Source organism: Poecilia latipinna, unplaced genomic scaffold (assembly GCF_001443285.1).
Source record: "Poecilia latipinna isolate Pla-1442-1.1 unplaced genomic scaffold, P_latipinna-1.0 Scaffold235, whole genome shotgun sequence".
NCBI classification, from domain to species: domain Eukaryota; kingdom Metazoa; phylum Chordata; class Actinopteri; order Cyprinodontiformes; family Poeciliidae; genus Poecilia; species Poecilia latipinna.
Window position 1 is genome coordinate 58,972 of NW_015112851.1, and position 11,182 is coordinate 70,153.

The 11,182-nt window shown below is 35.0% G+C and overlaps 1 long non-coding RNA gene across 1 annotated transcript; it reads left to right on the top strand.

Annotated features, from left to right (window-relative positions):
* The first annotated feature begins 7,806 nt into the window (after positions 1-7,806).
* LOC106947328 (uncharacterized) lies at positions 7,807-10,678 on the top strand. Its single transcript, XR_001424962.1, has 2 exons — positions 7,807-8,249; positions 10,114-10,678. It is a non-coding gene; the product is annotated as an uncharacterized LOC106947328 (long non-coding RNA).
* Positions 10,679-11,182: the final 504 nt, after the last annotated feature.

Sequence of the window (11,182 nt, forward strand, 5' to 3'; positions counted from 1 at the left end):
CTACACCACCCACTTCTACACCATCCAGTTCTACACCACCCACTTCTACATCATCCAGTTCTACACCACCCACTTCTACACCATCCAGTTCTACACCACCCACTTCTACATCATCCAGTTCTACACCACCCAGTTCTAACTCACCCAGATCTACAGTCCCTACACTGCCTCCCTGTAGCTCAGAGAACAGACTTTAAATTCTGTTGCCAGTTTATAAATCACTGAACGGTGTAGAACCACAATACATTAAAGATCTGCTGCTGTTGTATCCACCTTCCAGACCTCTCAGGTCTTCTGGTTCTGGTCCGGATCTGCATCCAGAACCAGAACCAAACATAAAGAAACAGCACTCAGCTTTTCAGAAAACTGCAAAACAGCTGAAACACTGAGTTCCTTTAAATCTATGTTGAAACCCCACCTGGTTAGAGCTGATTTAGAAACATAATAAATGAAACATTAATCAATAATCTGATGTGTAGCAATGAGAAAATGTAATGTTTCAACTGCTAATTGTATTTTCTCTCATATTTGTATTTTTTTGTTTTTATGATGTAAAGAACGTTGAACTGCTTTGTTGCTGAAATGTGCTATAATAACATTTGATTGATTGATTGATTGATTGATTGATTGATTGATTGATTGATTGATCCCCTCATAAACAGCGTACTGATATCTGATGAAGCTTTGGTTTTAAATTCTTTTCTACCTTCATGTTTCTTCTGAATGAAAGGAATAATACTGATTGTAGTTGTTCAGGTCAAGTCCTGGCTTGAAAACAACAGATAATCTAAAGTAGACTAAGAACATTATTTGTAATTTAAATCTCTCAGGGTATTTTGGGTTTAACTTTATAAATGATTTAAAACACACAGCAGTCTTCAGTCCTTCTGATTATGCTTTCTTGCACTGCATTTTGAACGCTATTGCCTTTTGAAATGATTTGCAGTTAAAGTTGACTTAATATTTTCATTTTGGGTTAAATAAATAAACATCCATGGGAACTGATCACCTGGAGCTCAACGTGAGCTGCCTCCAATGTTAGTCACCCAGAAGTGACTGAGAGCTGCCTGCCATGATGGAGTCCAGCATCTCCAGTCTTCAATCAATGTGACAGAATTTTAATCAACATGTTATGAAGTCGTATAACTCAGGACTTGCTGGGGGCCTCAAAGCAGATGAGAGATCTACTGAAAATCAATGAAGTCACCATTTGAACTCCAAACTGTTTGCTCAGGGGGGGTGACGGCTTTTAAAAATAACAGCAATAAGACTGCAGTGTGAGGTATGAAGAATGAATGAGTGGAAAAGAAAGAAACAATGCAGAAAAGGTTAAAAAGGACAAAACTGGGGGCAACAATAACCAATGAACTTCAGTCATTTGTTTATAACACTGATCATGCCGGCAGGGACAGAGAGGTCACAGACTTCCTCAAAACAAACAAGATTGATATTTGGACCATTTTGTATTTAATTAAAAGGAAACATTTAAAGGACAAATCCTCTCATTTCAGTTATGCAGATACTCTCCTGTAAGAAACAATGTTATTGTTTAAAACAGACAAAATAACAAAAACTGAAGATGAAAAAACACTGAACTAAATAAAAACAGTAATTAATGGGGAAACTATAACTAACTGTAACTATATGAGACATTTACAAAACTAAAATTGTAGATATAATATCCTTCGTTTTTGTATTTATCAATTCTTTTATTAGCCTTTCAAACTGATGTGAAATTGATTTTTTCCCCACACAAGCAGTTCACGTCAGCTGTCAGTAAATTACGGCTCTCCGTAATCCTCCTGGCGGCCGCGCTGGTCCACCAAATGGAGACTGCAAAGAAAACACCAGAGTCAGCTGGTTGTTCAACAGTGAAGTAATACACTTTTGATTATTACCTTCCATATTTACATCACAAGTAAACTAATATTCTTAATTTCGTCATTCAACCGTAGATATTAAAGTAGCAGATGCATTTTTCTCAGATTTCATGTGTGATGTAAGATTAATCACTGCATGAATGTGGAATGTTAGTGTGAAACAGCCGCTCTCTTTCCAACAGTCTGTCTCTGGTTTCCAGGCTCCTGCTTGCCTCCTCAGATTAACATGAACAGCACAGTTATTTATAGAGCATGGAGAACTGGGGATTAGTGCCATTCCTGTTGTGTTTTGGATGCTCATCACTTGTTAGATGACTCAAGGTGTGGAAGAGAGTTCCTGTTTGTGTGAATGTGCAAAAATAAACTCGTTCTTTTATTGTTTTCCACTGGAAAACAATGGAAAAGAACTGATTGTTCTTAAATTATTGACCTGTGTCCATGTTAAGGAATGTTGTGGTAAAAAAAGGTAGAATCTGTTTCTAATATAACATAATGAAAATAAAATTTTCCTGCAAATGTTTACTTAAACTATTCCCTTATCACTGTGCCAAACCTGTTTACGTTTATCCAGTTTATTGACGCTTCTGCCCATTTCGTTTTTCACATCTCTCTTCATTTCCAGCAGTTTTCTTGTTGCTGATCTGTTTGAGCTCACAGTTTTTTTCCATTTATCATTTACAGAAACATTTAACTGTCAGACAGACACGACCCCAGACTACAGAAGAATCCAAAGATATCAACTCAGTGGATCGCTGGTAGACTGGTTGTGTTTAATTTTCATTAAATAATGATGATGCATTTCCACTCTGGTCTCATTTTTCTAAAAATCTTTGCTTAAATGAAAACTTTGAAATCAACGACAGAACATTGTTTTTTATTTTTTATTAAAAAAATAAGAAATTTTCTCTTAGCAGTTTCTTTTAACAAGCTGCGCTCGTTAATTATTTTAATAAGGACTAAGTGAGGGCTTTTTTATTTTAAAAGCACTTTCATACACAAGAGAAACACAATACTCTTTTAAAAGACAAAAAATAAACAACAAAAAGAAAAACATAACTATTACCTAAACAAAACAAACAAACAAAAAATCAGGATTGTTTTCTAAACAAATTAAAATGATTTGAAAGACGATTATGAGACACAGGAGCAAATTCAAATCAGCATAAATTAATACACTAATTTATGCTGATTATAAACTAACATAATAAAGACTAAAAAATGATTTGAGATTAAAAGAAAACGTAGGTCTAAATATAATTCAAACAATTTCTAAACAGTTCATTACTTACAGCAATAAAACAAACAAAGAAATTAGCATAAGAAACAAAAATAAAATCAAACTAAAACGATATAAAACTTTATATATTAATGCATATTTATGGATATTTGGTGCTGGAACTATTAAAACAGGCAGGTATAAGTGTCCACATGTTTCACATGCATTCTGTGTTTAAAGAGAAGAGTCCGGTCGTTTTAAAAACTGAAATAGTTTTTAACACGGAGTGAAGCTTTTCTCATGAAACGGCTCAGTAGGAAACGACCAACATTTAAATAATATCTTTGTCATTCATTATCTGGTGACAAATTCAGCTAAGATAAATGTTTCAGCTGTATGGATACTTTTATTTTATGAAAGAATGTGGGTTAAACTTGTCTGAATAAACAAAATGAAAAATGACCTGATAATGAAGATTGAGTTCTACTTTCTATATAAGATGAATTTCTGAGGCCACGGCCCAGTTTCTACCCAAACTGGGCTGAAATGTCCTGGAAGGAGTTTCTGCTGCTCCTGCTTGATGAGCAGGTATTTAAGTATTTCAGGTTGTGAGTATAGAAGTGCACTTCCATGATTCTTCACACTGAACCAGACTGACAATTTTCTGAGTTTTCCAGACAAAGGAGGAAAAAAATCCAGTATTTTTATTGTTTCATGATGATTTCATATGTGAGCCTTAAGTGCTATTTAGAAGCAAAGAGTTGCATGTGTATGAAAGTAAAACTGTCTGATCGGAACAACTCAAGTAAAAAAACTCCCAAGGTCAAAATCTTAAACCCAGGGGAGAAATCTGAACCTCTTTCAATCCATGTCAGAGGGAAATAACCAGGTTTCAAATACAAATTCAAGATGCAAAAATACAAAACAGAAACAGGAAACAAAAATATGTACTTGTGCAAACTATTCAAAAGTACATTTTAGTATTTTAGCTGATGATATATTTAAACATCGTCTTAAAAAGTCACAAACCTGGCTTTCATGTCATTTTCTGTAGTCATTCACATTGTCAACACCTTCTGAAAGTAAAGGCTAAAAGTTTTTCTCTTTGAAGGTGTTGAGATACACAGTCAAGGTGTTGCAAGGCGCCTGTGCTGCCGATGCAACAGGGCAGTCGTTTTAAAATGAAGCGTCCTGATGTGCATTGGGCTTTTCGTAAACACACAAGCAAAATGAGGCCTCCACTAATGCTGACTGAAGACAGGATCTGTCAGAGAAGGACCACAAAAATCACCTTTACAGGGCAGACATTTTCCAGGCTGGACTTTGCAAGGCAGCACCGACCACTGAAAGATGGAAGACAATGAGTAAAAATATCAAAATATTTCTGATAACTGCATATTATGTTTATGCTCTCAGAAAAATTTATTGTTTTCAGAAAATGGAATGCTTTTGACCTGTAGCATCCACAGCAAATCCACAAACAAGCTAAGCATGAACACACTGTCATGATCACAATCTGTGTTTTCACCCTGAAATAATGACCTCAGATGATGACAGAGCAGCGGAGCGTTATGAACCTCAACAACATCTGCAACATCTAACCTTTGAATTGAAATGTCACCACCAGGAACAAAAAGAAGCTATTTGTGGAGCTGAGACGCCTGTGCTGTTACAGCCAGGAGGGGAAAAGCCTTGAGTCACAAAAAAGCTTTTCTGCAGCATCACTTGAAGAAAAACAGCACAATAAACACAGAAATGTCATCAAAATGCAAACTTTATCCCAAACCAGTTAGTTTAAAGGAAAGTAAAAAGTTATTTAAATTCATCATGTTAATCTTTTTTTTATTGTCTGAATCAATGTAGCTCTTTGATAGATCATACTGAACTAGAATGACTGGGTGTAAACAGAATTATAACATCTTCCATTTGGATGTTATTTAATAAAATTTGCATTGGAGAGTGACATGTCTTGAGATTAAGAACCATAAAGACAAATGTAATGGTTCTAAGTGATCCTTGAGTATTTTACATCATTTTTTTCTGCCAGCCTGTTTTGGTTGAGACTTTAATCTGTTGGTGGGGATAAAGGAAACCTCAGGGGATCACAGGATGCTCATCCTGTGGATACGAAATATCATGCTAATCTTTACCTTCTGGACTCTGCAGGCTCTAGAATCAGGCAAACATTATGCAACTAAATGAACAAAAGTCTGATGACTATGCAGCCATATAAAATCTGAAAGCGCAAAGGCTTTCAGAGTGCACTGATAATGCAAAAGGCATGTCACTGTCATGATGATTAGGACTTTGTCTTCCTGTAGCAGTAGTACTTTTAATTTAGAGTTTCTTAATTTGTTTCCTCTTTTAATTGGGTTGATGTGGCTTTCTGGCGTCTCAGTGAGTTAAGATGAAATAAGTGCTGCAGATTTTTATCTGATGGCTGTAATGCTGCGTTTTCTCACCAAACTGACCCTTTCGATCCTCACTCCTCTGTGTTCACAAGGTTTTAGCTGATAAAGCTCAACACTGATATCATTGATTATTGTAAATCCTTCTCAAAAACAAATACCTCACCAAACCATAATAGTAGAAAACAAATTGTCAAAGTTCAGTCCAAGATATACTTTCAAATTTTAACTTTTTAGCTTTTTTAGTTGAGGAATTTTTGCAATATTTGTAACAGTTTGCCAACATCTGTGTCCTTGACAATTCGCTGCGTTTCCCTCTGTTCCTGCAGGAACTATTGTCCTTTTGTGTCTGCTGTACAGTACACACACACACACACACACACACATGTTTGCGTGGCTATCTTTGTGGGGACTTTCCATTGACTTCCATTCATTTCTACAGCCTAAACCTTACCTTTACCCTTTTCCTAACCCTAACCATCACATATCTAACCCCAACCAAAACTCCAGACCTTGTGGGGACCAGGCTCTGGTCCCCACAAGGAGCAATTGGTGCCCACAGCGTAGTTTATGTCAGGAAAATCGTCCATCGTCCCCTCAAGATATTACAAACAAACGCTCACACACACACACACGCACACACGCACGCATGCACGCATGCACGCACATTCATAATCCAAACAAGACAACAAGAACACACACTTTCTCCTGGATGAACTGATCCAGCAAGACAAGAGTTTGGATAAAATCCATGTCCTGAAACAAATGCTGATACACCATCGCTAAATGTTTTATTCATTTTTGTTACATACATGTTACATAAATCATGTTATTGGGACGGGTTTGTCTCCCACAGCAGACCTCAGACAAACCAACTTTTGGCTCACTGTGCTGTTGATCCATTCTGTTTGCTATTTTTAGAAGTGAAAATCTGCTTCTATCCTCCGCCAACTGCAGAATTAGATCAACAGACAATGTTGATGATTCTGCCAATAGCACCAAAGTCGACGACATGCTAATCCTTTGTATCTTTGCTCAGTTGCTTACTTATTAAATAGATGTTAACCAATCCACAAACTAGATGAGAACCAGAATAACCCACCTTTCAAGCATCTGGCGACTTCATTGTAATAAAGGAAAAAAAACTCATTTTTAAAGGTTATTCAGGACAACACATTTTCTGTTTAGGCAGGCAACTTTTTTCAGGGTAACATGAATTAAAACAATCATGGAGAGTTTCATACTTTTAAAGCAATTTATGATAAAACAATTGTTTAATTTGTCATTTTTTTAATTAACAAAATGCATAAACAATTTATTAAACTAAATATGTCAATAGAATATCTTAAATCAATATGTTGCTAAAATACATTAAATTGAAACCAAGAAATGTCACGTGATCAATAAACTCTTCCCAGATTGGCTCTCACCAGGAGTACTGGACCCCAAAACTGTACTCAAGTAAGTGTAGCGATACTTCAATATAGTTTTACTCGAGTAAAAGTATCAGAGAAATGACTCAAGTAAGAGAAAAAAAGTATTTGGTAAGAAGTCTACTCAAGTACTGAGTAACTGATCAAATTATTGATACTTTAATATTTAAAAATTACATCATCAGATGGACCAAAATGTAAAGTTAAGTGGATATTTTATGGACTAAAATGGCAATAAATCATACAAGCAACAAAACAAAGCAAGAGAAAAATTTTCCAAATCACTTTCTTTCAATAAAAATCTATGAAACTTTAACAGTCTGTGTCTAGTTAATTTTTGGTTAAAACATGTTTGTTTTTAATTCAGTGGGCAGAGAATCCAGAAATTTTTCTCAAGTAAGAGTAGAGATACTTTATAATAAAATTACTCAAGTAAAAGTAAAAAAGTACAGCGTAGTAAAAATATTTCTAAAAGTAAATTTTTCAAAAAAAGTTACTCAAGTAAACGTAACTGAGCAAACGTAACGAGTTACTACCCAGCGCTGGCCGTCACTGCTTGGCGGAAGAACAATTTAATGAGCTCAGAAGGTAATCTGTTGTTTTGGCTGAATTGACCATCTATTGCAACTCAACATATAACTAATACGTTTGGTTCTGCAATAAGCTTTGTTTTATTCCCGTTTAAAGCAGTACATATTTGATGATTTTTTTTTTTTTTTTTTTTTTAAAATCCTTTTTTGCGGCTTTGCTAAAGCCACTGCGGAACTACATTGAGAAAATGCTTTTAAAATTTGAAGTTTAATTTACACATTTATAATAAAACTGCAGCTGGTAGTGTGCACACAGATTAATTTCAAAAGATGTGTTGTTTCATTCGGCTATAATACCTAACTGATTTTGGATTTTATTTTTGTGCTTTTGACTCATTTTGTGATTGGTACGCTAACCGGAAGTAGCATTTTTTGAACATAACTGCGCAGTTAAATTAATGACTTTTCCCAAGGAATACTGCATTGAAAGATCCATATGATTATTTGGTTATTTAAAGGATGTATTATTTTAATGGTTTACCGGTGAGCTGATTTGAATTAATGTTTGAATTTGATTTGTTGTTGATTGTTGTTCTGGCTCTTATAGGTCAGTTTTTTTCTACCTTCAAATGAAAACTGAATAGAACAGATGGCGAGCTGGTGGGACTTTTCTTTAATTCCAGATATGTGGTGCGTAGAAGCTGAATGCTGCTTTTCCATATTTGTTTCTGGCTCTGGGGATTCACACCAGACCAGAACTCATGGCAGAACCACATTAGCTTGTAAGTATTCCCATTAAACACACACTAAGCCTGCACGCACAAATCGTGGGAAGAAAGCTACACAGCACCTGTCAACAGCAGAGCATTAGAACAATGAATACTTTAAGCGAGACATTTTAAAAATGTATAAGCTTCAGTTAATCATTAATGCATCATTCAATATTTCTTCTGAGAGGAAAGTCATTAGGCAGTGCATGTTGAGATTTTCCATCTTTTCGCGCTGCAGACCTACGTCTGAAACAACTAATGAACTACTTCACCATCTACCTCTGAAGATTAGATTCTGAAAACGATGCCTAAGTCCACTAAATGTAAACCAGAAGGATTTGCTTCTTTAACAACACTATATATATTTATATTATACATAGAATGCAGAATTTTTTAAAAAGAGTAACTATCAGATTGGGGAGTTCATATGATGTAGCCACTTTTATTTATGTCTTCACAAAATAAAGAAAACGACACCTGTCCCTTTCTTTGCTAGAGATGCTTTTGTTGATTTGTTTGTTTTCTGCATTTTGTCATATGATCAGTTTAAAGAAGTTAGTTTTAGAAAGATAAAACTCTATGGACAGCTGGGTAAATGCTGCCAGGTTGTGCTGTTTGAAAAGATCAGGACATTTCTAAAGGCTGCTCCATGCCAAACCTGAAAAATAAAACCAAAGGTGGAAGGTAGTAATAAAATGTAATTTTGCCTTAAAGAGAAAAACTGTAGATATTGTAATATTTCCCAACCTGAGTGCCCGTCTTCAGACTGTCAGCTCACTATATTAACTTTGGGTTTATCTGAGGTAGAGGAAGAGAAGAATAAATGTAAAATGTCAGGGAAATGTTCCAGACTGAATCCACTTTCACTGCTGCTTAGGAAGAGTATGCCTACTCAATTTGGTGAAATCAAAGTGACCCATTGAAACTGTATAAATAAGTGATGAAAAAATGTTTTTACTTTGCTCTTTCCTGTCATCGTGGTTTCCAAACAGCCAAACTGCTGTTTTACTTTTATAAGGGGAAACTCACTTTAAGTCCTTCTTTATTCATTGAAATTCTCTGTAATCTTAATGAATGGCCTGAAAAGTAAATAAGCTGGTGAAGTAATGTCACACATTTTAAAGAAATTACTCCACATTGGAGGGACATTACCAGGATTTTAATAACTGGATTAAGCAAGAGAGAACTGATGTTAACGTCTGCCTCGTTAGAGACGGAAGAGTTTTAATTTTCAGACTATAAATACAGAAGTGGAATCCATAACAAACCATTTAAAATCTTTCTTGTGTCTCTCTAAAGGGAAAGATCTATGCAACAAAGGATTACTGCACTTCAGATAGAAATGTTGGCAGAACCTTGAGCTCATGTTCCAGAACTCAGGCTAAAATTTAATCTTCATTTGTGAAACATGAAATAAACTCTATTTAGTATTTCCCTTTTTGTGCATCATATCTTGAAGTTGGAAGTTCGTCCTGTGTGAATGAGTGAAATGAAACAGAACAAATAATGAGAATAACTTATTAGCTGATTTAGAAAAGTACAGCTTCAAAGTGTTTCCCCTGAAGGCATCATTAACTTTGACAGGTTCATTAGTGGACCCACCATTCAAATGAATATTACACACTCACCGGCTTATCTTTAAATTCCTTAACTGCCTGCTAAGTTTTCCACAAAAGATCAAACTGAGTCACTGGTGCAGTAAAGTTTTTTAATTTGTGTTCATTCATTTTATTGGCAAATTCTTGATTTTATTTAAATCTCTTTGGGAGTCCATGGGGAAGAAAAAGAGATGCACTTTTAAAAGGAAGCAGGGATATTTTACAGAAAGGTGATGAAAAAGGAACATTCCCTCTTCCTGCAGCGACGTTTTGTCCAGATGTTTGCTGACTATCTCTGAAGGGAAAGGACTAATGTGAAGTTGTGCGGTGAGTTTGAAATTTTGTTAAAAAGAATGAAATTTTATCCTTGACTATCGAATGCTAATCGAACCTGGTCTCTATTCATCCCTCAGCAGACCATTTGGCTGAGCTAACTGCTTAGTAATTAATCGTGTTAATTTGTTTTTTTTCCCCAACAGATTTATTATCCTACAAAATCCTACCTGGTGACAACTTTAGAAAAATTCAGAGACTGGTTTCATCCAGAAGGAGATGCTATAGGGAATTTTATGCACTTGTTTTTAAGGACATTTATTCTTCACATGAAATGTTTTCATTCTCTGATTTTTGTATGCTTTGTTGCTCTTTTACACAGATAATGAATAAAGAATGAAGTTGAGAAAAGGCAGGAAGAAGAAACTGACCCACATTCTCCTGGGAATTTTCCAACATATAATTGGTATTCAGTCTGCAGAAGAAAGGTTGAATGCATTACCTCACATGTGGAGCTCAGCATAAATACACAAAATGTGACAAATACACACACATGCATTGTTTTGTAATCAAAAATCTTTGTTAGAATCTGTTGTTTCCTGGAAGTTGATGTTTTAAAAATTGTTCATGTGTGAAATTTGTTTTCTGGAGCAAAAGAATCAGATGAAAGAAATCTGGAATCCCTTGCTTTTTCTGAAACCACAACCTGGATTTTACAAACATATTTTCTCAAAATAAGCATTGTTGTTACAGTAAGATCATCGATTTTATCTAATTCTGGTAAAAGCAAAAGTAAAAAAAGAACAACAAGAAAACAAAAAAACTACTATATCTTACAATACATGAGTTATGCCTCATGAAAAATGTAGTAATTCTACATTTTTCTCTCTCTTTCCAAGATTTATCCAAAATAAAACATAACATCCAAAGAAAATGGAGATAAAAAACACACACAACTGAAAGCCTATAAAATGAATTAAGATATCTCTAAACAAAATTAGCTTACAAAAATCTTAATTATCAGAATGTATATTATTGAACTCCTTTTGATTTATTGATTAGTGTCTTATTGTG